Consider the following 27,998-nt stretch of genomic DNA (forward strand, 5'->3'; position numbering starts at 1 on the left):
TAATCATTGTAGACGTACGGGAAAACATGCTCAAGGTCTCTGCTTCTTCCTTTGTTTCTCTTTGTGTCTGTTTGTCCCTCCTCTAGGCCCACTGAGGTAGGAAGGTTGCTAACCACATTAGATTCTAAGATGGATCACCCCTATGTACTCTTGGGGTTGCCATTCATAAGAAGTCAGGCTTGAACTGTGGTCCCTCTTCTGCTTTCTCCTATCCAGGATCTTGGACTGGTAAGGAGACCTGGGCCCACTTCTACATACAAGGAGGCTACTACCCCCATCTAGTGCTCGCTTCAGTTTTTTACTTTCTGCTGCTGGTAAGAGTTTAGTTTGGGTTTAGGGGGTGAGACAGACTCATTTCCTCACCAATTTTTGACCTTTGGTACCATGTTGGATCTTACTTTATTAGAGAATATTTACTGGGGTTTCAAGCCCTAGCTCTAATACTAAGGTGGAACTTGATTTTCTACTTTATTACTATCATTACATGGTACCTCTGGAACTATATGTAGGGGTTCCACCCTCACCAGAAGGGATCCTGTGTGTTCCTGACTTCCCTGAATCACTAATTTCTGTTTCAGAGTCTGGGATGAATGGATCTGATTAGTACTCATGTGCTTATGTCCGAGCTGCAGGAAGTGAGAATGAGGTTATCTGGAATGTGTAGCTTCTGTTGGGGTTGGATGAAATCCTCAAACATAGAAGAACAGTTCAGGTGCTGGACAGCTGATAAGAATAACAAAGGTCCATGAGGGCCATTGTCCTATTTACTGATTCAACAAACGTGTATTAAGCACTCACTAAGCCAGTCTTCCTCAGGGACCTTTTGGGGAAGGTGGCCGCTGCCTAAGGTCCTTACATACACTCTGTATGAAACCAGTCTGACCCTTTCCAGAGCCCCTAATGACAGTAATAATGACTAAACGGAGTGCTTATTATTATATGCCATTTGTCAACAGCATCTCAATCTTCAACAACTCTAAGGTAGGTAAATTTATATCTGTTTTAAAGCAATGAAATATGCTTATAGTTAGAGATTAACTTGCTCAAAGTTACAAAGCTAATCAGTGTAAGCCAGCATTTAAACTCCAAGTCTGTTTGGTGGTAGACTTTCTGTTCCTAGTAACACCCTGTGCTGCCCTTTTCACAATATAAATGAACTGTTGGTGGCCATCTATATCTGAAATAAACTGGGTGCCACTGGGCCTGGAACTGGGTGTCTTGTGACACCCTTTTACTCCATTTACCTGTAGCTCCTGGTGAGCTGTTTCTCTATCAAAGCAACTATGAATGGGCTCATCTCTTCTTTGTGCCTACATCACTGAAAGATCGGCAGTTTCTGTGGCATCTTCTTAAAATGACCTATTCTTGGTTTTGGAAGTGACCACAGCAAAAGTCAATAAAGTCTTCCAAATCTATGGCAATAAACAGATATGGTCCTTTGTAGGCCAATACAAAATGGATCCCTAAGCCAGAAGGACATGTACTTTGGATTGTTAATGTTAGTGATGAACTGTGCTGAACATCTTGCTAAACATCTTACAGAGCTGCCAGCAAGATAGCCGTCTTAATGGTTTTGACCTTTATAAATGTCCCTTCACTCAGTAGATGTGAGTAGAACACATTTTATGTCAAGCACCCTGCTAGCTGCTGAATGTACAAAGAGGAAGGGCATTCCTGTTGTCATGATATTCATGGTCTTCTGAGGAAGAGACAAAGCAAATATTACAATGTAGAATGATAAACTTTGAGAAAGAATACCGGGGTATCTTGGTGGCAAGGAGTAAAGCACCCCAACTCAAACTGGGTAGAGGGAGGACTTAAAAAATACTGGACCGGGTCTTGGAGGATGAACAGAAGTTAAGTGAAGAAGAGAGGATGAGGCCACCCAGCATAAAGAGCATGGTTTGTACAGGGCACTGCAAGTATTTTGGTATGGCTGACAGCATATAGGAGCAGGGAGAAGTAGGCAGGAGACAAAGTGAAGGACCCTGTGTAAACTGGCTTGCTTGCTGATTAGGAGAGCTGGCACAGTATTCCTCTGCTGTATAGTCCTGGAAAGCCTCCTGCAACTGGCCCATTTTGCAGACAAAGCTGGAACTGAGATGTGAACAGGTTTCCAGCTCCTTGATCACCTCCCTGGGAAATACAACCAGATCTGTCTCTTTGTAGGAGCTACTGACATGCTTAGGAGTAGCTTAAGCTGAAATGGAAATAATCAGTTTGCACCATGGCTGACTGAATTCTTCATGCGTGCTATCATGATGCCAGTCTGAGGTTATTCCCCTTAAACTGCCTTATCTTGGTAGAATTTAATGCACAATGTGGTAGTCTTAATCCCTAGTACTGTTCTTCAGTAGCAAAGCCGCCACTCTAAAATATGCATTTGGGGCTTTTTTCCCTCAGTGGCCACAGTAAATTTGTGTTGATGAATCTACACTCTTTAGATGGGGGAACTTTGCAATCTTTGCAATCTCAATGCTGCAGAAAGTGTCCATAGGATAAATGCAGCTGTCCCATACAAAGCATTGATCCCATGATTTTGGTCTCATTAATACCATGCTATATGTAGCTGAACTCTGTAAAATGGAACGAATGTAGTGGTTTGGGCCAACAGTGGTAATGTATGGCCCTTTTTCTGGTGTTCCACATTAGTGTGACTCAGAGCCTCTTCACCACATTCTTTGGAGCTCTTGATTTAAAACCTTTTTTTAAAAAAATCTTTTAGTTTGAAATAAGTTTAGACTTCCAAGAAAGTTGCAAAAATAGTATAGAAAGTCGCCATATGTCCTTCTCTCAGCTTCTCATGTTAACAGCTTACATAACCATGGTACAATTATCAAAACCAGGAAATTAACATTGACACAATCCTATTAACTAAACTACCTACTTAGTTCAGTGTCACCCGTTTTCCCTGTAATGTCCTTTTTCTGGTTAAGGATTCAATCCAGGATCCATGTGTACTTGGGTCTGTTTCTGAGCCTTCAATTCTATTCACTGGCTATTTGCTTGTGCACAGTGGCACATTGTTTTCAATAACTGAAACTTTATAGTATGTTTAAATGTCTGATAGAGCTAGTCCTCTGACAATTTTTCTTCTCCAGTGTTTTCCTGGCTCTTCTTACATGTTTGTTTTTCCATATAAACTTTAGTATCAACATGTCTAACTGAGATTGCATTACATTTACTAGCTCACTTAGGGAGAACTGACATCTTTACAATGTTGAGTTATCCAAATTATCCACGAGTGGGGGATATATTTCCATTTGTTCATGTCTATTTTTGTGCTTTTTCAGGACTGTTTCAAATTTTTCCTTGGATAGATATGCATTTCTTGTTAAGTTTATCCCCTAGTATTCCATCTTCTTTGTTGCTACTAATGGGGTTTTCTCTGCCATTATGTCTTCTACTTGGTTATTGTTCTTATATAGGAAGACTTTTGACTTTTGTATACTAATTTTATATCCTGCTACCTTACTGAATTCTTTTACTTTTTGGGTGAGTTTTATCATTGATCCTCAAGGGTAAAAAAAAATTCTAAATGCACTGAACAGTAACAAGGAATGAAAGAACCTATGGAGGTCAAAAGTACTGTGAAAGCTCAACTTTGGGCAACAAGTGAGATGAAAGCCATTATTCACTCTGAAAGTATCTGCAGAGACCTGGCCCCCTTGGGCCTTCGTCATGGTGACTGTGATGAGTGTAGGAGATAAAGCTGGGCCTGCTCAATGCAGGGAATTTAGCCTAAGATCTCCCACAAAGTGGGGCCCCTCAAAGTGCAACACTCACAGCGTAAGCATCAATCCTAAGTAAACCCACCAAGCAGAAATAACAGCAAGGCCTTTCTTGACCTTGGCCGTGGGTGGAGGAAAAGTTTGTTTTAACCTAAAAATGTTTAACAAGTTGTCCCTTATAGAGGCTTATGGCCTAAGTTTATTCTACTGGTGTGGTCCAAAATACTGCAAATGGGAATTTAATTTACACTGGACCCAGGTCAGTAGTAACCTTAGATGACTAGCAGATGCAAACACAAATTCTCTCAGGAGGAACAAAACTTAAGTCACGGTATCAAAGAACTACCACAGATAGTTATAAAGAATATGGGTAGCTCACAGGTCAAAACCACAAATGAAAGAAGGAAACAAGAAACTATGAGTGAGAATCATTAGAAACAACATGCAGGAGAATCAGACTCAAACACATTAGATATTGTACTTATTGGCACACAGTATAAACTAAATGTTTTAAATATATTTCAAGAAATAAAAGAAAGGCTTCAAAACACCAGGAAACAAAAACACATAATTTTGAAAAGGGGTGATGAGAGTTACAGTGTTCTATTGCCCTTCAGTTGTTCAGGAGGAGTTAAAGAATCTTATTAATTTGGGGCCTTAGGTAAGTAGACATGTTAAAATATTTGGGGCAAGCATTAAAAGAATAAATATAGAGAATACAGTATTTAAGCTAATATGGGGGAAAAGAAATGGTAAAAAGACAATAAACTGGGAAGGTGAGAAAAAGCACAAAATAAGATGGTAAAAGAATTCAAATTTATTAGTTATAAGCGTTAATGAACTAGACCCTCCAGTTGAAAGATAAGGTCAATAATGCTAGATTTTAAATATCCACTTATATGCTGTTTATAAGAGATACATCCAAAACTTAGTCACAGGAAGACTGAAAGTAAAAGGATGGAAAAAATATAAGAGGAAGATAATCAGAGAAAGTAAAGATAATCTCTACGAAATAACAAACGTTGGCTCAATAACTGATAAGTGGTTCAATTTGCCAGAAAGACATACTAATTTTCAACTAAGCTTGGTAACAGAGCCTCAGTATACATAAACAAAAATGGGCAAAACTAAGTTTAAAATGTCTTCTTTAGTTGTTGATAATGACAAGTGGACAGAAATTGTTATGAATACAGAATATTTAAATAGTATAATAAGCTTATGGTCTAGCAGACATGAAAAGAATATCACACCCAACAATTTGAAGAATTATACATTATTTTCAAGCACCGATTGAACATTACAAAAATTGACTCTTAAGCCATAAAGCAAACTTCAGTGAATTCCAAAGGTTAGAGACACGCAGACCACACTCTGTAATCATGATGAAAAATTTAAGTCAGTAACAAAAAATGAATTTGCTAACATATTTGGAAATTTCATAGCATATCTAAACTAATGAACCAATGAAAAAGTCTTAACAGATATTGGAAAAAAGAACTGAATTGTATGAAAATTCTATTTTCATTAACCCTCTTGAGATGCAGCTAAAGGGGTAATTTGAGGAAAACATATGGTCTGAAATGTTTAAGTCAGAGAAGAAGAAAGGACTGAAAATTGATGAGTTAAACATTCTACTTACAGTTAGTAAAAGAATAACAGAATAAACCCAGAGAAGGCAAAATTAATAAAATAATAGTGATAAGATCTAAATTTAATGAAATGAAATAAACATATGATTGAAAAATCAACAAAAATTATGACAAATAAAATAAGCAAAACTTTAACAGCATTAAGAAAAGATGGAGAAGGCACTAACAATATTAGGAAAGAAAAGGGACACATAGTTATAAATACAGAAGAGATCTAGGAGATAGTAAAGTAATACCATGAAAAACTTTAGCCAGTAAATTTGAAAGCTTAAACAAAACTGACACGTTTCCAGAAAGATAATTTATCAAAACTCAATCAGGAGAAATGGAAAACTCAATTGGTCCTGTAACACTAATCATCTAGTCAGTAGTTTGAAATCTGAGACTGTATATTCTTCGTAGAAAGATTTTGTGTGACCCACCAAAATGGTGGAAATGTCTCGGGCTTATAAAGTTTATTTGGAAGACCAAATGAGCAAGACTAGCCTAAGAAAACTGGAAGGGAAAGGATATTAAAGCATATAGCCTTTAATACTGAAAGTGTGGTACAGGTACATGAATAGACAGACTGACCAATGGAACACAGTAGAAAATTCAGAAATAGGCCCAACTGCATACAGAAATTCAGGATACAATTAAGGTAGTGTCTCAAGTCAGTGGGGGGGGAAAGATGGACTATAAAAATGAATGGTGTGGAGGGGCACCTGGCTGGCTCAGTCAAAAGAGCATTTGACTTTTGATCTTGGGGTTGGGAGTTTGAGCCCCATGTTGGAGGTAGAGTTTACTTTAAAAATTTTTTTTTTAATTTTCAGAATGAATGGTGTTGGGATAACTGGATAGCCATATGAAAAAACAAATTTGATCTGTTCCTCACACTATATATCAGGATAATTTTTAAATTGATCATAGGTTTAATTGTACGATATTAAACCAGTAGCACAGTAGCACTGTGGAAAGATGCTCAACTTCTTGTTTTTGATTTTCACAACAACCTAATGCGATAGTTATTCTTATCATCCCCATTTTTCAGAGAAGGAAACTGAGTCGAAAGGAGAGTATTCTGCCTGAACTCAAATGCTAATCAGTTATGGTTCTAGGATTTGAATCCAGTCAGGCTTGCTCCAGAAAAGAGTAATTTACCTTGACTAAGTGAGGTTTATTTTAGGAACACAAGGATCATTTAATATTAAGACTAGCTGGGTGTTTCCTTAATATGATAAAATATATTTATCTCAATCCAAAGCCACCACCATGCTTAATTGAGAATTAGAGAAACAATTTCATTAAAGTCAGAAACAAGACAAGGATGTCCACTAATCATCACCATTATTTAAAATTGTTCTTCAGGACATAGACAAAACAATTAGACAAGAGAAAGAAATTAAAGGTAAAGAAATTAAGAAGAGAGGATAAAATTATAACTTGCTGAAGATAATTGGATTGTCAGCCTAGAAACTAAAAAGGACTAACCAAAAACTTAGAAACAAAATAAGAATTTAATAAATTAGATGGCTACCAAATTAATTTTCAGAATCAACAGCCTTTGTATACACAATGTCTGATTACAGCTATAAGGAAAGAAAAGACCTGCTTTATAAACATAAGATATAAAATCTTTAGGAATAAACTCAAGAAATATTATTTGTTGAAAATTCTAAAATACTAATGAGGGACACAAAACAAGACCTGAACAATTGTAAAGACATACCATGTTCATACATAAGAACAATCAGCATCCTAAAGATGTCACCTCTTGCTAGTTAATCTATAAATTTAATGTGATATCCAATAAAAATATAATCAGATTTTTTTTTTTTTTAAAGATTTTATTTATTTATTTAAGACAGAGAGAATGAGAGAGAGAGAGAGAGCACATGAGAGGGGGGAGGGTCAGAGGGTGAAGCAGGCTCCCTGCCGAGCAGGGAGCCCGATGCGGGACTCGATCCAGGGACTCCAGGATCATGACCTGAGCCGAAGGCAGTCGCTTAACCAACTGAGCCATCCAGGCGCCCTATAATCAGATTTTTAAAAAAGATTTACACAAACTGATTCTGAAGTTCATATGGAAAACCAAGAATATATAAGAAAGAAAGGGATGTTGTTAGAGGGAGATTAACTATAGATACTTAAAATTTATAAATCTACAGCAATTAAAACTGGTAATAATTTGTGAATAGTCAGATCAGTATAGCAGAACAGTTCAGAAACAGATCTAAATACATATGGGAATTGAGTGTATGATAAAGGTGGCTTTTCAATCAATGGGAAAAAGATTATTCAGAAAGTAGAGATAGATTACTGGGTAGTGTTCTGGAAAAAAATTAAGTTGGATACTTACTTAATTTACTTCACTGCTATATCGGATAACTTGCAGACAGTTCTAAGACTTAAACATAAAAAATAAAACTCTGTACTAGAAAAAAAAGGAAAATCTTCTTATGACTTAAGAGTGGGGAAGGCCTTTCTGAGTCTGCCACAAAACCCAAAAGCTTTAAAAGAAATGATTGCTAGATGAGACTTTGTAGAGATAAAGAATTTCTTCATGACAGTAGCATCATAAGCAAATGCAAATGAGAACCTGAGTGAGATATGTTTAACTCCATCAAGATAAGGGCTAATTTATCTAATGTAAAAGGATCCCCTCAAATAAAAAAGAAATAGATCAGCAATCCAATATAAAAATGGGCAAAAGAAATTAACAGACATTTCATAGAAGAGAAAATACAAATGACTTTTAAGCATATGAAAATATGCTGAACCTCACTTGTAATAAGATAAATTTTTCACCTATGAAAAATAATAAAGCTTGATAACACACTATAATGGTGAGCATGTGGTTAAATAGGCACTTTCACACATTGCATAAATTAGTACAAACTGTGGAGTCTGGCAATATCTATCAAAATTACAAAGGTACATTACATCTTTTAACCCAACAATCCTAGGAATTTTTCATATAGATAAACTTGTATTACATACAAAATGACCTATGAACGTGGCTGATCATTAGAATTCACTAGAGGTGAGTTAGTTTCAGTGTACACTCGGGGAAGAGATTATATAAGGGCTCGAATACAGAAGGCAGGGATCATTTGGGATCATCTTAAAGAGGCTGCTTACCACATGGAAAAATATTTTTCAAAACCTAACTATATATTGCTTTCAGGAGGCACACTTTATCTATTTTTAAAGATTTATTTGACACAGAGAGAGACAGTGAGAGAGGGAATACAAGCAGGGGGAATAGGAGAGGGAGAAGCAGGCTTCCTGCTGAGTAGGGAGCCTGAGCAGGGAGCCTGATGCGGGGAGCCCGATGTGGGGAGCTCAATGTGGGGAGCCCGATGTGGGGCTCGATCACAGGATCCTGGGATCATGACCTGAGCCAAAGGCAGATGCTTAACGACTGAGCCACCCAGGCGCCCCAAGGAGGCACACTTTTTAAGTGTAAAGACAAAGATTGAAAGTAAAAGAATGGAAAAATGTACACCAACCAAGGGCTAACCTAAAGGAGGCAGATGTAGCTATGCAATATCAGTCAAAGTAAATGTAAGTCAAGAAGCATTACTAAAGATACAGAAGGACAGTTCCTAAAAATAAAAAAATCTACCAGGAAGGCATAATAATTTTGTATTTTGATGCACCTAGTTCTATAGTTTCAAAACAGCAAAAATACAGAACTGTAACTAATTGATAATACAGTGAAAAAATCATTAACAATATGGAAGATTTAAACATAAGTAATACCTTTAATCTAACTGATGCACATAGCATACTACAACCAGCATTGTCAGGATATGTGTTCTTTCCAAGTGCCTGTGGAACATTTACCAAAATTTGCCATATGCTAGTCCTTAAAACAAGTCCCAACACATTCCAACGAGTGAAATCATCCAAAATATGTTCTCTGACCAAAGTGGGATTAAGGTAGAAATCAATAACAAAAAGATAACCAGAAACTCCTCAAATATTTGGAAATTAAGCAATATACTTCCATATAACCAATAATTCAAAAAAAATCACATTGGCAATATTTTGAACTAAATTATAATAAAAATAATGATATATCAAAACTTGAAGAGCAAAGCTAAAGCTATACTTAAAGGGAAATTTGTTTCTTTAAATCTGCATATAATAAAAGAAAAGAAAGGCTAAAAATCAATCTAAGTTTCTATCTGAAAAAGTAGAGAAAGAATAGGAAATTAAATCTGAAAATGGAAGAGTAAAGAAAATAATAAAGGTAATAGCAGAACTTAATGAAAAAGAAAAGAGTATATAAGAAAAATCAAATCTAGAGCTGGGTTTTTTGAAAAGACTAATAAAATTGATAAACTGCTAGCAAGAAAAAAACTACTAGATGAAAAAAAATAAGAAAAAAGGTACAAGTTACCAATATTCTAAGTAGATATTATGAAGAACTTTATACCAATAAATCTGAAAATCTACATGAAATGGAATTTCTATGAAAACAGTTTCCCAGCTGAAGAGGAAATTGAAAATCTGAATGTTTTATAGCTAAGAAATTGAATCTGTAACTAAAACTTTCCCATAAAGAAATCTCCAGGTCCAGATTTCTTCACTAAGCAAATTCTTCTAAACATTTAATGGAATGAAACTAATCTTACACAAACTCTTTCAAATCATAGAAAAAGAACAAACAATTCCCAACTCATGTTGAGGCCACCATAATTTTAATGCCAAAGGGTGACAAGTACATTATAAGAAATGAAAATTATAGACCAATACCTCTCTTGAGCATACTTAACAAATACCCTAAACAGAGTATTAGTAAGTAGAGTCCAATGATGTAATTTATTTCAGGAATAAAATGTTGGCTTAATATTACAAAATCAAGCAGTGTTTTCAACAGGTGGTTCTGGGACAGCTGGATATCTACATGCAAGAAAATGAAGTTGGATCTCTTCATATTCCACATGCAAAAATTTAAAATGGATAAAAAACCTAAATGTAAGAACTAAAATATAAAACTATTAGGAGAAAATACAAGTATAAATCTTCATGATCTTTCATTAGGCAATGATTTCTTACTTATGACACCAAAAGCACAAGCAACCAAAATAAAAATAGATAAACTGAACTTCATCAAAAATGTAAACTTTTGTGCTTCAAAAGACCGTAACAAGAAAAAGAAAAAACAACCCACAGAGTAGGAGAAAATATTTGTAACTCATATACCTGATAAGAGTCTAATATCCAGAATATATGAATAATTTTTAGAACTAAACAACAAAAAGATAAACAACCCAACTAAAAAATAGGCAGAGGGAGGAGCGCCTGGGTGGCTCAGCCAGTTAAGCATACAACTCTTTAATTTTGGCTCAGGTCATGATCTTCGGATCCTGGGATCCAGCCTCATGTCAGTCTTTGCCCTCAGCGGGGCATCTGCTTGAGGATTCTCTCTCTCCGTCTTTCTCTGCCCCTCTTCCTGACTGCGCGCACACGCATGCACGCATGCATGCATGCATATGTACGTGCGTGCGCGCTGCCTCTCTTAAATAAATCTTTTTAAAAATGTAGGCAAAGGATTTGAATAAACATTTCTCCAAAGAAGAGATACAGATGGCCAATAAGCACATGAAAAGATGTTCAACGTCCTTACTCATTAGGGAAATGCAAATCAAAATCACAATGAAATACTACTTCACAGCCACAAAGAAGACAATAATAGAACCATAAGAGACTATTAACTCTAGGAAACAAACTTAGGGTTGCTGGAGGGGAGGAGAGTGGGGGGATGGGGTAACTGGGTGATGGGCATTAAGGAGGGCACTTGATGTAATGAGCACTGGGTGTATACACAACTGATGAATCATTACATTCTACCCTTAAACTAAAAAAAAAAAAAAAAAAGGAAACTGAAAAAAACAAGAAAAAATACAGGGATGCCTGTCTGGCTTGGTCAGTGGAGCATGCAATATTTAATCTCAGGGTTATAAATTTGAGCCACACATTGAGTATAGAGATTACTTAAAAAAAAAAAAATCCTTAAAAAAATACAGACAATAACAAGTGGTGACAAGGATGTCAAGAAATTGGAGCTTTCATAAATTGCTGTTGGGAATGTAAAATGGTATAGCCACTTGGGAAAACAGGAGAAGATAAACTGTCTTTATTTACAGATGATATGATTGTTTAGGTAGAAAATCCTGAAGAATCTGTTTATTAGGAGTATTAGAAATATATAAATATAGCAAAGTCCCCAAATTCAAGGTATATATATTACTATATATATATATATATATATACTATAATACTGTATTCTGTAAATACTGTGAACAGAATATGAATAAACAATAAACAGAATAAAATTTTAAAATACCATTTACAATAGCATTAAAGCTATAAAACACCTGAGAATATATCTAATGAAAGATGTGTAAGGCCTACACAGAGAAAACATTATTGAGAGAAAATTAAAAAGACCTAAATAAATGGAGAGATTTGCTGTGTTCATGAATTGAAAAGCTCAAATGTCAATTCCTTCCAAATTAGTCTATAGAAGGAATGCAATCCCAGTCAAAATCACAGCATTTTGGGTTTCTTTTGGGGTAGCGGGGGGGGGGTGCAACTAACAAGCTAGTTGTAACATTTATGTAAAAAGGTTAAAGACCAGGGCACCTGGCTGGCTCAGTTAGTAGAGCATGGGACTCTTGATCTTGGGGTGGTGAGTTCAAGCCCCACATTGGGCATAGAGGTTACTTAAAAAAAAAAAAAGAAAAAAGAAAAAAAACGTTAAAGACCAAGAATAGAGCAGACATTCTTGAAGGAACAAAGCTGGAAGACTTACACCACTAGGTATCAAGATTTCTTATAAAGCTATAGTACTATGTCATATTATTGGTGCAGACATAGACAGATACACCAATGGCACAAAATAGATCAGAAGCAGATTCATACACATACACATAGAGTCATTTGGCTAAGGACAAAGGTGACTCGATTATGCAGTAAGGAGTAGATGACCTTTTCAGTAAATGGTGCTTACTCAGTTGGATATTCATTTGCAATATAAATCTTAATCCCTATTTTCACTACTTAAATGAAACCAGTTCCATAAAGATTGCATCATAAAGGGGAAAGGGTGGGGTGCCTGGGTGGTGCGGTTGGTTAAGCAACCGACTTGGTTTTGGCTGAGAGTGTGATCTCAGGGTCGTGAGATCAAGCCCCGAATCAGGCTCCGTGCTCAGTACGGAGTCTGCTTAAGACTCTCTCTCCCTCTCTTTCTGCCCCTCCACCCTGCTCTCTTCCTCGCTCTCAAATAAATAAATAATCTTTTTTAAAAAATAAAAGTGAAAAGGTAAAACAATAAAACATCCAGAAAAAAAAAGGAAAATATCTCTGATACCTTGAAGTAGGGTAAGATTTCTTGAAATATAAAAAGTCTTACCCAGAAAGATAAAGATTGATGCATTGGATTACATTAAAGTCAAAAGACCCCATTGAGAATAAAAAAGCCAGCCACGGGTAGGAGATTATACCTGCAATGCAAAGATCTGACAAGGGACTTGCCTCCAGAATCTGTTTTTAAAACTGCTACAAATCAATCAAAACAAACAGATAATCCAACAGAATAATGGGGAAATGACTTGGACAAAACATCACAGAAGAGGATATCCAAATGGCCGATAAATATATGACAAAGTGTTAAATGTCATTAGTCATTTGTGAACTGCAGATTGAAACCACAATGCCATACCATGACACACTCAACAGAATGGCTGAAAATTAAAAAGATTGACCAAACCAAGTACTGGTAAGGATGTGGAGCAACAGGTACTCCCCTAAACCTGGCAAGATGTACATTGGTACAGCCGCCTCGGAAAGTTATTTGACACTATCCTTTAAAGCTGAACAGGTGCAAACCCAACCACCTAGCAGTTTCACTCTTAGGTATATATTCAATAGAAATGTAAACCTCTGTGCACCAAAATAAGTGCACATAGCAGCTCTATACACAGCAGACCAAACTAAAAATATACAACTGTCCATCAACAGAATGAATTCATAAATTGTGATATATGCATACAATGGAATGCTGTATAGAAATGAGGATTAACAAACCACATGCAACAACATGGATGAATCTCAGAAACATAAGGTTGAGCAAAGCAGCTGGATACATGAGAACATATTGTGTGATTCCATTTATATGAGGTTAAGAACAAGCAAAATGAAATTTGCTGTTAGAAGTAAGGAGCATGCTTGCCTGTAGGTGTGAGTGATTAACTGAAGGAGACAGAGGGCCCCTGGAAGTTTTGGTAATCTTCTTGCCTTTGTTTAGTGGGTATGTTCTCTTTATGAAGATTCGTTGAGCTGTATATTTATGACTGTGCATTTCTCTGGAAGTATGTTGTATTCAATAAAAACAACACAAAACAATCAAACAAAAATGTATGTGAACATAGGTGTTTTTGTGTGTCTGAGGGGTATGTCTGAGAGCCCAGAGCAGGGCATGTATCGATCTCATTTCCCCATTAAGCTCAGGACCTGGGCACGAAGTACTGGACAAGGCCCTCGCTCCTAGGCTCTCTGAAGTGTCCTCCCTCCCTGTGGTTTGGGGATCCTTGAGGACTCCTGGCATTTCCTTTCAGAATAGGCCATGGGGCCATACATAATTTGCCACATTGTTTGAAAAGGAACTTCCACAGCAAAGGCCGCAGTGGGACCCTGCCCCTGAGTCTTCTGGCCAGTATCTGTTCTGATGAGGATATGTCTCTCCCTGCAGGATATCCCTGGTATGGGACTAATTGACTGCTCAAAGATGTCTTTACCACCCCTCCCCCCAAACTCAAAGGTCCTGGGCACTTGTCTGATCAATGTGGAGTAGAGGAATGAGCCCTGGTGGCAGGGAAGTGAGGCTGATGGAGCCCCAGAGGAGCCGGGGACAAGGACCCAGGTGCAAATGACTGTGACCAGCTGAGGGGGGTAGAGTCCAAGGCATGAAGCAGATCCCTCATGGGGAGAAGAATGTATAGAGACACTGCCTCAAGACTCTTCTAGGATGTTCACGTTCCCCAGCCTCACTGGTAGCATAGTTTATAAGTCATTTGTGAAACGAGTAACAGAATTAATCCTGTTTCTGCTAGGATACAAGCTTTTCCTCTAAGTTATGAAAAAGTAGCTCATGTTTTGTTTGTTTTGTTTTATGTATTTGTTTATTTTTTCTTTTTTAGCTCATGTTTTTAACACATACAATCCTATACATATAGCAATGCACTGCTACAACTCTAGTGGAATTGGTTATCCACATTGTGTAGGTATGCAAAACACGAGCTGCTCCATTCTCCCTACAAGCAGAAAACAGACCCTCTGTCCCACCACTCTGGTCTGTACCACAGGGACCTGACACGGAATCAGAGAGTTGAAAAGCCCACTGGAGGTCACCTGGTCCAGCCGTTCCCAGGCAGAGAGCTCAGCTCATGATTCTCGGCCCCAGGGAGTAAGGTAAGTAGAGAAAAGTCAGTTCACTTCTCCTGGGGTAACTCCTACGTGAAGGGGAAAAACAGCAATAGATAATCCTAGAGCTTTCCAGAAGCAACACCACTTTGTGGGTCTATGGGGCTGCAATACTGAGGAGGTTAAATGCTAATAAAATGCCCTGTCTGGAACCAAAAGGTGAGTATAGCTCTAGGTATCAGGATATTACTGGTTGCATCCCCACTTCTAAGACAATAAAGTAGTATTGCTTTAACTTTATCCTGAGACCCCAGAGGGAACAAAAATTCCCCTTTCTGTTAAATCCAAGATCCTCAAGCATTTTGTTTCAAATGTTGGGCTCCTTTTGGGGAGCGAGGAGCATAAACACTTTCGGTGTTTGATTTGTGTGTGTGTGTGTGTGTGTGTACACAAAGAAAGGTTGCTTCCTGCCTCTCACCTCCCTGCAATACAAGTCTTTGCCTCTTTCTCTGAACTTGTAACTTTCAGCATTGTGCCAGGGGGCATGCAGTTTCTAGGTTGTCGGTTTTCCAAGGTCATCCTTTGAGATGAGCTGACTGCTGGATGCATCTGTAATAAGTCAGACAAGGGTTTCTTTGGCTGACTTAGTAGGCTCTTCCCCTCTGATCTGAACCTGCTGAGGAAGTCTCTGTGCATCCTGTAGCCTGTTAGTGACTGTAAATTCCTGAAAGAGAATGAAAGCAGAGTTTAATAATTCTGAGCACCTGGTCCTTCTCTCCTGTCCTCTCTTCTCCCTCCCCGTCCTTTGGTGAGTGTAAGAGGATGTGACAATGTCTGGAGGAGTTGGTGGGGAGAGAAACAGTGGCCTGTGGGTTGGCATTCAGAGAAAGAGGTTATCCTAGGATGAAATACAAACCATATCATTGATTTTCCCTTTGGGGGGCCCGGATATCACATCCTTCCATTTCCCTCTAGTCCCTGCCCGCCATCGACAGGGAAGCATTAACAGGGAATAATCAATGGTGTTCTGTCCTGAAAATAAAAGGCTTGTCATGTCTCTCCATTTGGTGGAATGGATGTGGGACCAGGGGTCATGTGGCCAGCTTCCATCTGTCTCCTGACAGAGGCACTGACTCAGACATGCTTTCCATCCAGAGGGCTGCAACCCACAGCCAGGTGATTGTAAACTCTCCATGGGCATCAAGAAAAAAACAAGACTTCAGTGTCTTTGAACTCTTGTGTCAGGAGCTTGGCTAACTATCAACATGGCAGCTTAGTAGCAGTTTTACTGAACTTTAATTTCTGGGTTACATAATGGATTGATGTTCCCTAACATGATGGATGCTATGCTTGCAGTCAAAAGAAGGCTATGTATTTACTGTTTTGCAATAGAATCACAGAAATTCAGAACTAACAGGGACTTAAATCTGTGGTCCAGTCCTATTCCCCATCTGATGTGTGAATTTGTTACAATTTTCCCGGTAAACTCAATGGCTGCCTGAATGCTGTTGCCTACCAATATTGTTCATCCATTGTCAGAAAGCTCAGCTCTTAGAAGGCATTTCCTTACATTAACCGAAATCTGTTATGGTGCTCATGGCCATTACCCTAGTATCCTCTCCATATGCTCCCACTTCTTTCACTTAGACCCAGTTTCCACTTGGTTCCCATCTGCTGATTCTCTGCTATTCACAATCCTGTTAAGTCCCTTTAGATTTAACCCTTATATTTGGTTATTCATCAAAGGCTCTGGCTTAGAAGCATGCCAGTGGCCCTTCCCCTTTCAAACTCCTTGAGTAGCCTCCCTGTCCCTGCCCAATCCCCCACCCTTCACCTCAGAAATAAGTGGGAAACATCCACTTCCATTTTCTGTACTTGTGTCCACTTAGCCAAAGACTCATTTTGCTGGCTTCAGAAGACATCCCTTGGACTTATTTTAAAATAACGCTTTTAAAATAAAAAGCAGCAGGATTCACTGTCCCAAACTTCTAATCTTGAGTAGATTGGTGTTAGGACAGCCTCCAACAGCAAGAGACAACATCAAATGCACACATTCCAGGGGGAGTGCCCTGACAAGACCGTTCTTCTAGCCGGCTAAGTCCTGCCCATCCTTGCCCTGCCACTCCTCCTTCCTGTCAGTTCTTCGAGTTCACTGATACTTTCCCAGGAAAGTCCACTGTTTCCCATCAATGGATGAAGAGTCTATTGCTTATAGCAATATAACTATAAGAAAAATGAGATACAAATTTTAAGAGTTACCAGGCTCTGACCCAGCCTATCCTGACTCAGGTTCTAGCTCCATGAACACAATTTTCCGGGTTTCCTGGTTGGCACCTCTTCTGACATCCTTGTTCCATCCATTAAGGAACAGCCCAACATTGTGCCAGATGGGAGGGGATTTGGAAATCCTTTGCTGAATTACAGATATACCATATCCAAGAGTCTAATAATCATGGCAAAGATAGAAATGATGTCAAGTGTGTGTGTTTTGTAAGTGAATCCATATAACATCCTAGTGTTTGCCATTTTGTTTTCTGAGTGCTTTTGGAGGTTATTTAGAATTTAAAACTCTTACATGGATGTCAATAATAAGCCCCTGTATTTGCAAAATGAACTAGTAATGGGACCTTGGGCAAGTCTATTTGAATCTTAATGTCTTCATCTATAAGATGGATGGAATAATTGTATCTATCCTACTATAAGTCCAAACCTCTGTTTGGGGCTTTACCATTTAGCATTTATTCTCTAATTTGATCCAACCATACTGTTTATTGCAAAGAACAAACAAGAATTTGTGTGAAAATGCTTAGTGAAATGTAATGCATTATATCTAGGCTGCAGTTTGTTATAAAAGCCCCAACCTCCATCTTCTAGAATCTTCTATTCTCCTGGCTGCCTCTAAGATCCCTGACAATAATTTAGCAATCCCATTTGCAAGGGTTATCAGCATCCTGGAAAGTAATTCATTGAGGTAAGCAACTTTAATTCATTAGAGTAGCTAGGGAACAGGTGCACTTTTTATAATCTCTTCACTCAGGGCTTTAATTCACTCTTATCAACATTTGTGTTACCCATTTCATGGTAGAAGATGTTATTTGACAGAAAAAAATGGAAGTAAATTAGGGGTGTAGAAGTTCTGCCTTCTTTCTGATAAAAATCACCACCATTCCTAAACAGTGGCTCCTGTCATCTTTGTTTTCCAACTGGCCCTAAACTTAACTTTAAAAAGCAGAAGGCATTTTTGATGCTTTTGGCTCTTTTTTTTTTGCAAATTTCAACTCATTGCTGGCTTCAGCCTTCTGACACTCTTTAAACCAAAACCCATCTTGTTTATTAGTTTTTGTTCACATTCCACTCTGCCAAGATTTTGAAGAACAGAATCCCATGAGAATAGGTGCATTATTTGGGGAAGTGTCTTGAGCACTCTATCAATTCAAGATCCCTTTGCCTCGATCAAGGACTGAAGCCTTAGTTAGTACTAACCTGGAAGTGATCCGAAGGGTTTGCCAGGCCATATGAACTGTTAGAGACTCACATGAACTACTATCATGAACATCTCTTCCCTAGCACTGCCTGTCACTGTTCTCTGCGCTTCATGCTTCCTGCTCTGTAGGTCCTTGGTTCTGTGTTTCTTCTCTCCACCCTCTATATTTGTGCTTGTCAGAACACCTGCAGCTGCTTAGATCTCCTTACATTGCATCTCCCTTTCCTTTTGGTGACATCTTTAGTTTCATAGGTCTGTGCTTTTGAGAGTGGTCCAATCAAGAGCTGTCTTTCTTATGCTATGGAACCATCGCTGCTAATATGGCTAAAATTTAGAAACTAAATACACACACACACACATACACACACATTTCTGATTATCAAAGTAAGTTATACATATTGGCATACTGTAGACCATTTGAAAAGTTTAGAAATATACAAATTTTTTTTTAATTTTAGCACCCCAAAATAGCTACTCATTGGCATTTTGGTATAATTCATTTAGACATTATTCTACATGTATTTCAATATTGACATACATATAGTAATAATACTATGCATCAAATATTTTGCACTGGACATGTTACATAGCCTCCCCCCATCAATATATAAATTCTTTATAAGTGCTGTATTTAATGCCTGCATAATATTGCATATGTGAAACACATAGTGCTGCTAATATTAAACTATTATTCTGTTGTTCCCAGGAATTTTTTTTATTTTGTAAATAACCCGTGCAAAGTTAGAGGGGGCACAATCCATAAGACTGCCCTCATTTCTTTTTAAGCTTTTTTTTTTTTTTTTTTGAGAGAGAGAGAGCGGGGCAAGGGGGAAGGGCAGAGGGAGAGGGGCAGTGGGAAAGGGAGAGAGAGAGAAAATCTTAAGCAGGCTCCATAGCCAGTGTGCATTCCGACTTGGGGCTTGATTTCACAACCCTGAGATCATGACCTGGGCTGAAATCAAAAGTCAGACGCTTAACTGACTGAGCCACCCAGGTGCCCCTGCCCTCATTTCTGATTCCAACTGCAAAGTTAGGAACAGTTTACAAGAGTACCTTCACTTGTGACACCACTTGTAAGTTTGGGAGTTCCCAAGACTGCCCTGAATTTTGATAATTCACTAGAGGGACTCACAGAACTCATTGGTAGCTATCATATTCATGGCTATGATTTATTACAGTTAAAAGATACAGATGAAAACAGCCATGGGAAGAGATTTCAGGAAAGTTCCAGACATGGAGTTGTTCTTTTCCCATGGAGTCATAGACAGCATTACTTTTCCAGCAATAATGTGTGACAACATGTGTGGAGTAAGTATGGCCAACCATGGAAGCTCTCCTAAGCCTCGATGTCCAAAGTTTTTATTGGAGTTCCATGGTTGACTGCCTGTGTGGCTGATCTTTAGCCTCCAGCCCCTCCAGATATAGATTGGATACAAACATGGCCCAACACCCCCATCATAAATCACAATGTTAGACTGTCTAGTGGCCGAGGACCCCAGGTAAACAAAGACACTCTTATCAGGCAGGACATTCCAAGCACCTAGGGATCACCTCCCAAAGCTGAGGGCAAAGACCAGACTGTTCTTTGGGTAAGGTGAATTCTCTATTATACATTCTATAATAAATATCTTTGTGCATAAGCTGTTCACTTTGAAGGCTATTTCTTTAGAGTACATTTCCAGAAATGGAATTATTGGATCAAAGGGTATGAACATTTTTAAGACTCTTGACATGTATCAGAATGCTTTCTGAAGAGCATATCAATTTATATCCTACCCCTTCCCCACCCCCTTCCAACAATGCATCAGAATATCTTTTTATCACATTCTCACTTGCAATGGATATCGTCACTAAAAAAAAAAAAATTTTCTGGCAATTTGATAGACACAAAGTGGTATCACATGGTTTTCACTTGCATTTCTATGATTACTATTAAGGGTATATACGAATATGTTTATTTTTAAAGCTTTTGTTATACAGGATTTTGAGCACCCACAAAAATTGACAGAATAGCTTATGAACTCCCATATGCCCATCATCCCAACCCCACCATCATGAATCCCTGGGAATTCTACCTCATTGATATCTCCACCTTCTCTCACTCCCATAGTTTTTTTTGTTTGTTTGTTAGAGAGAACAGGGGGATTGGGGTGGGCGGGAAGGGGCAGAGAGAGAAGGAGGAGAGAATCTTAAGCAGGCTCCACGCCCAGTGCAGAGCCCAATGCAGGGCTCTATCTCACAACCCCTGGGATCATGACCTGAGCTGAAATCAAGAGTCAGATGTTTAACTGACTGAGCCACTCAAGCACCCCTCACTCCCATAGTTTTTTAAAGAAAATCTCCTAGACATATTATTTTCTCTTTATTATTTCAATAGGAAATTCTAAAAACTAAGGACTCTTTATTAAAAGACCACAAATATAATTATTATACAGTTAAAACTAACAATAATTTCTTAATGTCATCAAATATCCAGTTAATATTCAGATTTCCAATGGTTTCATAATTATCAGAGACTTTTTTACATTAAAAAGATCAGAATCCAGGGATGCCTGGGTGGCTCAGTCAGTTTAGCATCTGCCTTCAGCTCAGGTTATGATCCCAGGGTCCTGGGATCGTGCCCCACATCAGACTCCTTCCTCAGCGGGGAGCCTGCTTCTCCCTCTGCCTGCCGCTCCCCCTGCTTGTGCTCTCTCTCTCTCTCAAATAAATAAATAAAATCTTTAAAAAAAAATCAGACGGGGTGGGGGGTTGGGTTAGCCTGGTGATGGGTATTAAAGAGGGCACGTATTGAATGGAGCACTGGGTGTTATACGCAAACAATGAATCATGGAACACTACATCAAAAACTAATGATGTATGGTGATTAGCATAACAATAAAATTTTAAAAATTAAAAAAAAATCAGAATCCAAATGAGGTCCAGATATTGAGATGTGTAGATATATCTTTTAATCTAACATGTGACCTTTAATTTACAGATAGATTCCCCCTCTCCCTCCCTCCCTTCCTTCCCTGCCCCTCACCACTTCCTTCTTAAGATAGGACTTGTTCACTGCTGTACGCCTGGTGCCTAAAACTGAGTCTGGCTCACAGTAGATGTGGTAGACAGGCTCTAAGATGTTCCCATGACCCCTGCCTCCTGGTGTCTGCCTCTTTATGTAATCCCCTCCTCTTGACTATGACTTCCTTCTAACCAATAGAATATGGCAAAGGTGATGAGATGTCACATCCGTGATTGTATTATATAGGACTCCATCTTGCTAGCAGCCTTTCTCTCCCCCTCTCCCTCTTCCTTTTGCTGGCTTTGAAGAAACAGGCTGCTATGAAGTAAGTGACCTGGTTAGAGAAGCTCATGTGGCAAGGAACTATGAGTGAGGACTCTCTAGAAGCTGAGGGTAGATTCCAGCAAGAACCTGAAACCTGGGGCATCTAGGTGGCTCAGTTGGTTAAGCATCTGCCTTCAGCTCAGGTCATGATCCCAGGGTGCTGGGATTGAGCCCCGCATTGCGCTCCTTGCTTACTTAGAAGGGAGCCTTCTTCTCCCTCTGCCTGCCACTCCCCCTGCTTGTGCTCTTTTTCTCTCAGTGAAATAAATAAAATCTTAAAAAAAAAAAAAGAAGAACTTGAAACCCTCATCTGGCAAATACAAGGAAAATCGGTGGGACCTTGAAAGCAGATCTTAGTGAAGCGTCTGATGAGACTGCAGCCCCAGCCAACACCTGGATTATGAGATCCTTAAGCAGAGAACTCAGCCAGCCTGTGTGCAGCCTTCTAACCTACAGAAACTACAGATTATGAATGTATGTTGTTTAGGGTTGCTGAGCTTGTGGTAATTAATTAAGTAGCATAGAAATGAGGGCAGCAGCTGTGCACTAAACCCATGTTGAATTGATTGAGTGACTATATAAGAAGGCTAGTTAGGCACTGGTCAGATACTCTGCTTTTAGTTGAGTAGGTCTTCCAGCCACTGACCAGATGGCCAAACTCCACCACCACCCCGATGCCTCTTGAGATGGTTTGTGCCCACATCTGCATTGCATGAGTTGGTCAGGCCCTCCGTCTAGCCAGGCAACTGTGGTATACTCCAGCATCACCTCAAGCCATTCCTGAGCCTTCCCACATCATCTCCTCTCAGCTTGCTTACACTGACCTCAGGGTGAGTTTCTGGCGGGTAAGTCCCCTCATGGGAGCCCTCCTAAGGGTCTGAATCTTCTCAGTAGACCTAGTAGTTCCTTCTGTAATGTGGACAACACTGAACAGATGGCTTTTGGGTGTCTGTCTCCACATTATTTGCCCCATGGCTGTTTCTGCCTTTGATAAAATTTACCTTCTCCTCTAGACACAGCATCCCCAGTATGTATACTGGATGGTTGTAAATTGCTCCAAACAAAAAACTTTTGAGTGGGACATAACCATGAAGCCTTTTTCTGACCCTGTGTGGTCACCAGGCAGAGAGGCCACCCTGGGAAACTTCCTTGTCCTTCCACCCAGCAGGGGCCATTCTCCTCTGTCTCCACAGCCCAGGGCTCCACAAACCCTCTGTTCTCATGTTCTCTCTACCACCTCCTTTATTCCAGCCTGGGTGTTTAAAAGCAATCATTGTCAGAATATGCCATTTAATCTGTTTTCATTTTTTATTGTAAAAAGAGGAAACAAGGGCTAGTGGTAAGATTGCAGATGAATAATGAAAGAATTCCTCACAGCTGTTCAGGGATATATATTTTTCCTGCAATGAAGCGAGACTGATTCCCATCACAGCTCAGAGACTTGTTCCATGAAGCCCCTCATCTGTCATGTTCTGAGGGGAAGGGGAAGGTGGAGAAGTGTCATTATGGATGTAACTGGGCTCAGAAGTGACTGGTCAAGGTTGACACTGCAGTCCTGATGGAGCTATTTATGGAAATTTTCCTGGGAGGCACTGCTGATTGGTGGCATGGGCAGCTCCACACAGCCCCTGCTCTGTGGCTGATTCCCAATTCCTTTCTAATAAGCCTGCCTTGAAGCTGACGGAAGTCCCTCCAAAGTAGCTACCTAAGAATACCCTTGATCTGTTCCAAACTAGATAGATAGGAAATCGAAACAGTAAATATTCTCTGACTTTTGCAATGAGCCTGCACCAGATGCCCCTAACTATCTCTATAATTTCCTGGCCCCAAACTGCTGGCCTGTCTCCCTGGCAACTCTGAGCAGAGTGGAATCAGGGTGGTCTCTATCTGTAGCTTGTGCATTATTACACGTAAAGCGAGAGATGCCTGGGATCTGGGTGCCCTGCATCAGGTTTGCCAATCCTGTGTGGATGCTGATTTCATCTTAAAATGAGAAGACTGCGGACAGAAATAGGTCCAACTTATAAGACAGAGAAGCCAGACCTCAATTTCCTCCCCCGCCTCCTTTCCTAACCTCAGGAAACAACTTGTGCAAAGAGCTTTTCTGCCATGAACAGCTGTTCTTACCCTCTCCGCTCCTGCTTTTTCAGAAGCTGACCCTTACTGCACTGCCTACCCCACCTCGGTTGTGGTTCAGCAGAGAAGGCCCCATCGGACCGATGGCTGTCACTCTGCCTCTGCTCTCAGGTTTTCAGTTTGCTTGAGGAAAGAAACTATACCCCCCCACCCCCCCACACACACTTTAAATGTATTTTCTTATTGCCAGCCTCATTCCTAAAAGGATTTGAAATATCTGACAAAAATATGAATGGTACAGCAAGGTAGATGGTAAGGAGGAATGCCAGGCAGAGGAAATAAAAGTAGGAAAAATAGCCTCGTGAGGCTCTTATGCTGAAGGCTGATTTATGATCACTTGCTAATTTGGCTCTGAGTCCTCTGGAAGAAGGAAGCATAGGCAACAATTCCCTTCATGGTGTGTACAAGTTAGAAAGAAAACCGCAGAGATCCTTCAACTTATGATGGGGTTATATCCCAATAAACCCTTCATAAGTTCAAAATATTGTAAGTTGAAAATGCATTTAATCCACCCAACCTACCAAAGATCATAGCTCAGCCTAGCCTGCCTTAAATGTGCTCAGAACAGTTACATTAGCCTGCAGTTGGGCAAAATCATGTAACACAATGCCTATTTTATAACAAGGTGTTGAATATCTCATGTAATTTTTTTAAGATTTATTTATTTGAGAGAGAGAGAGAGTGAGGGTGGTGGGGGAAGAAGGCAGGGGCAGAAGGAGAGGGAGAGAAGCAGACTCCCCACTGAGCGTGGAGCCCATTGCGGGGCTCGACCTCACATGAGCTGAGCTGAAATCAAGTCACAAGCTCAACTGACTGAGCCACCCAGGTTCCCCAAATATCTCACGTAATTTATTGAACAATGAACTGAAGGTGCAACACAGAATGGTGTGTGGTTATAGAATGCTGTCAGTCTGTTGCTTGTAACCCTAAGGACCCTGTGGCTGACCGGGAGCTACGGCTCGCGGCCACTGCTCAGCATCACAAGGAAGTGTTGCTAGCCTGGGAAAAGATCAAAATTCAAAATTTGAAGCATGGTTTCTACTGAATACATATCACTTTCTCACCTTCGTTGTCAAAAAAATTATAAGTTGAACCATCCTAAGTTGGGTACCATCTATAGTTTGGTAGAAAGTTCTGAAGTACCAGACATATCTCTGTTGGGATGTTTATTCTCTTAAACATGTGAACAATGCCATCAATAATGTTGAGTTTTATGGCACATAATATTATTTAAAATGTTTAACTTTCTTAAGGCTGCTGTGAAGATCACTGGTGTTTGTGTTCTGTGATTGTAGAAAGAATTGATGTCTTATGGACTCAAGTTTAAAAATACACAATTTTTTTCTCCTCCTCCCCCTCCTCCTCTTCCTTCTCCCTCACCCTTACTCTTCTTCTTGAAAGAACTCTAGACATTTTCCATTTTCTGGAGTCAAGGAACCTGGGCTCTTGCAGCTGACTCAGCGGTTATTGGCATCATTGTGCTGTGTGTGTTCTGATCTCTCTGTGTGTGTTTCTGCGATTGTGTGTTTGTGCATGAACAAGAATAAATGAAAGTGTCCAGCCAACTACTTTACCAATGTCAACCTTAAATAAACGGTAATTTAATTAAACAAAGATGAGTTTATTTGGGAATAGCAAGGGAATTGCAATTCAGGACAAGCAAACTATGGTGAACCATAGGCACATCCAAAGAGACAAAGGAGAGGGGGAGAGGCTAGCTTTCATTAGGTTCTGGAAGGAGATTGGGGAGGGTTGTTTTGAAGATAAGTTCACTGGAGGAGAATGAGTTTGAGGTTGTGATGGTTTCTCTCAGCTGCAAGTGGTGGGCAGTTTGCTGTTATTGAGGCATGTGGAAATCTTCCTTTTTCCTGCTGGTCATGTTAGTTGAAATGAATGATATGTGTGTGGGAGCTCTCCCTTCATAGCTTCTTGACTCCATTTTTTTTTTTTTTTGAGAGACTGAGAAAGTGTTGCACATGGGGTGGAGGGGTGAGGCAGAGGGAGAGGGAGAGAGAGAATCTTAAATTGGGTGTGGAGCCTGATTCAGGGCTCAATCCCACAACCCTGAGGTCATGACCTGAGCTGAAATCAAGAGTCAGATGATTAACTGACTGAGCCACCCAGGTGCCCCATTGACTCCACTTTAAATCAGGTTTCCTTTATTCATTTTCACACCAAGTTACCATTAAATTAAATGCAGTGAGTTGGGCATAGGATTTTTCTAAGAAGTGATTTTCAAATTTAAGCATGCATAAAAATCTCCTAAAAGCCTTGTTAAGACAGCTGGGCCCCACCTCCAGAGTTTCTGACTGAGCAGGTCTGGGATGGGTCCGAGACTTTGTGTTTCTTACAGGTTTCTAGGTGGTGCTGTCGCTGTTTGTCTAGGGAGCACACTTTGAGAACCACTGTTTTAAAGAAACTTCCTTTCATTTCCTTTCCCCTAAACCATCCTAGGTTGAGGAACCAGTTGTGGTCCATCTGGGAGTTCCCATCTGATTCTTCATCCCAAGCCAGGCAGAAGTAGCCATTGTCTTTTGGCTAATAATCTGAATAATCTGAACCCAAACTAGAAATCTGGCTGGGTGGGGTTCAGAGGAGCTCCCACTGGAGTTATAAGGAAGCAAAAGTTTAGACTGTGAGTGTGCACATACTATTCTATTCTATACCATCCCATACCACACTGTACCATTCTATACTAAACTATACTATTCTGTACTATTCCCTACACTATACTATACCATACTATTCTATACGGACTACTATTGGGTTTTTCCACAGTTCTCATTTGGGCAAAGTAACATGTGGTGCCACTCAAATGCTTGAGAATGTCCTGAAAATTAGAGAGATAACATTATTCATGTGTGTGTTAAAAATAAGTATATTAAGGCAGGTAGCAGACTAAAAAATCTATTTTGTTGGGTAAAGATTCAGGCTCCTTTCCCAACACTGTCATCTGAAACTAAAATCACTTGCTAGTCAGAGTCCATTTTGGACAGAGTCTGGCCACTGTCACCAACCAAATAGGGTTTCAGGAGGACAAAGAGCAAGCAGGGATGAAATTTCTTAGCCCCATAACACCTTGCAGTCTTTGGACTACTTGGCCATCTTTACTGATATATCTTCTGTGGTTCTGCTACTCGTGCCAGTCAAGTCAAGAGCAGGGAATCAATACCTACCTGTGGTGGTTTTAAAATATGTCCACTAAATTCTTTGATACTCCTCCCTTCAGAGAGTGAAGCTTAATTTGCCATTCTTTGGGTGTAGGCTCTACGTAGTGACTCTCTTATAATGAGCAGAACATGGCAGAAGTAATATTTTACCTGAAACTTGATAACTTTTGAAGGTGAATTATAAAAACTTTGCAGCTTCCTTCCTCCTTCCCCACCTCCTAGGATCATTCAGTCTGGGGGAAGCCAGCTGCCATGTTGTGAGGACCCTCAAGCAGCCTTATGTGGCAAGGAACTCAAGCCTCCTGCCAACAGCCTGTGAGTGAGCCACCATGAAAATGGGCCCTCCAGCCCCAGTCAAACCTTCAAATGACTACAATTGCGGAAAATGTTTTGACTGCAACCTCATGAGAGACCACAAGACACAACTGCCCAGGTAAGCTCTTTCCAAATTCTTGACCCACAGAAACTGTGAGATAATAAAAGTTTGTTTGTGAATATCTTCTCCCCTTTAATAGGTTGCCTTTTCATTTTGTTGATGGTTTCCTTCACTGTGCAAAAGCTTTTTATTTTGTTGTAGTCCCATAGTTTATGTTTGCTTCTGTTTCCCTTGCTCAAGGAGACATATCTAAAAAAATGTTGCAAGGCCAATGTCAAAGAAATTTCTGCCTATGTTTTCTTCTAGGAGTTTTATGGCTTCAGGTCTCACATTTAGGCCTTAAATCGATTTTGAGTTTATTTTTGTGTGTGGTATAGGAAAGTCCAGTTTCATTCTTTTACATGTAGCTGTCCAATTTTCCAACACCATTTGTTGAAGAGACTCTCTTTTCCTCATTGTATATTCTTGCCTCCTTTGTTATAGATTAATTGACCATATAAGCATAGGTTTATTTCTGGGTTTCTATTTTGTTCCATTGATCTTCGTGTCTGTTTTTGCACCAGTACAATACTGTTTGATTACTACAACTTTGAAGTATATCTCGAAATCTGGGATTGTGATACCTCCAGTTTTGTCCTTCTTTCTCAAGATTGCATTGGCTATTTGGAGTCTTGTGGTTCCATACAAATTTTAGGATTATTTGTTCTAAT

At 39.5% G+C, this 27,998-nt stretch overlaps 1 long non-coding RNA gene across 1 annotated transcript; it reads left to right on the forward strand.

Moving 5' to 3' along the window:
- The first annotated feature begins 268 nt into the window (after positions 1-268).
- LOC144382797 (uncharacterized) lies at positions 269-27,384 on the forward strand. Its single transcript, XR_013450199.1, has 3 exons — positions 269-314; positions 14,737-14,842; positions 27,135-27,384. It is a non-coding gene; the product is annotated as an uncharacterized LOC144382797 (long non-coding RNA).
- The last annotated feature ends 614 nt before the right edge of the window (positions 27,385-27,998 follow it).

The sequence above is a fragment of the Halichoerus grypus genome, chromosome 8 (assembly GCF_964656455.1).
Source record: "Halichoerus grypus chromosome 8, mHalGry1.hap1.1, whole genome shotgun sequence".
NCBI lineage: Eukaryota > Metazoa > Chordata > Mammalia > Carnivora > Phocidae > Halichoerus > Halichoerus grypus.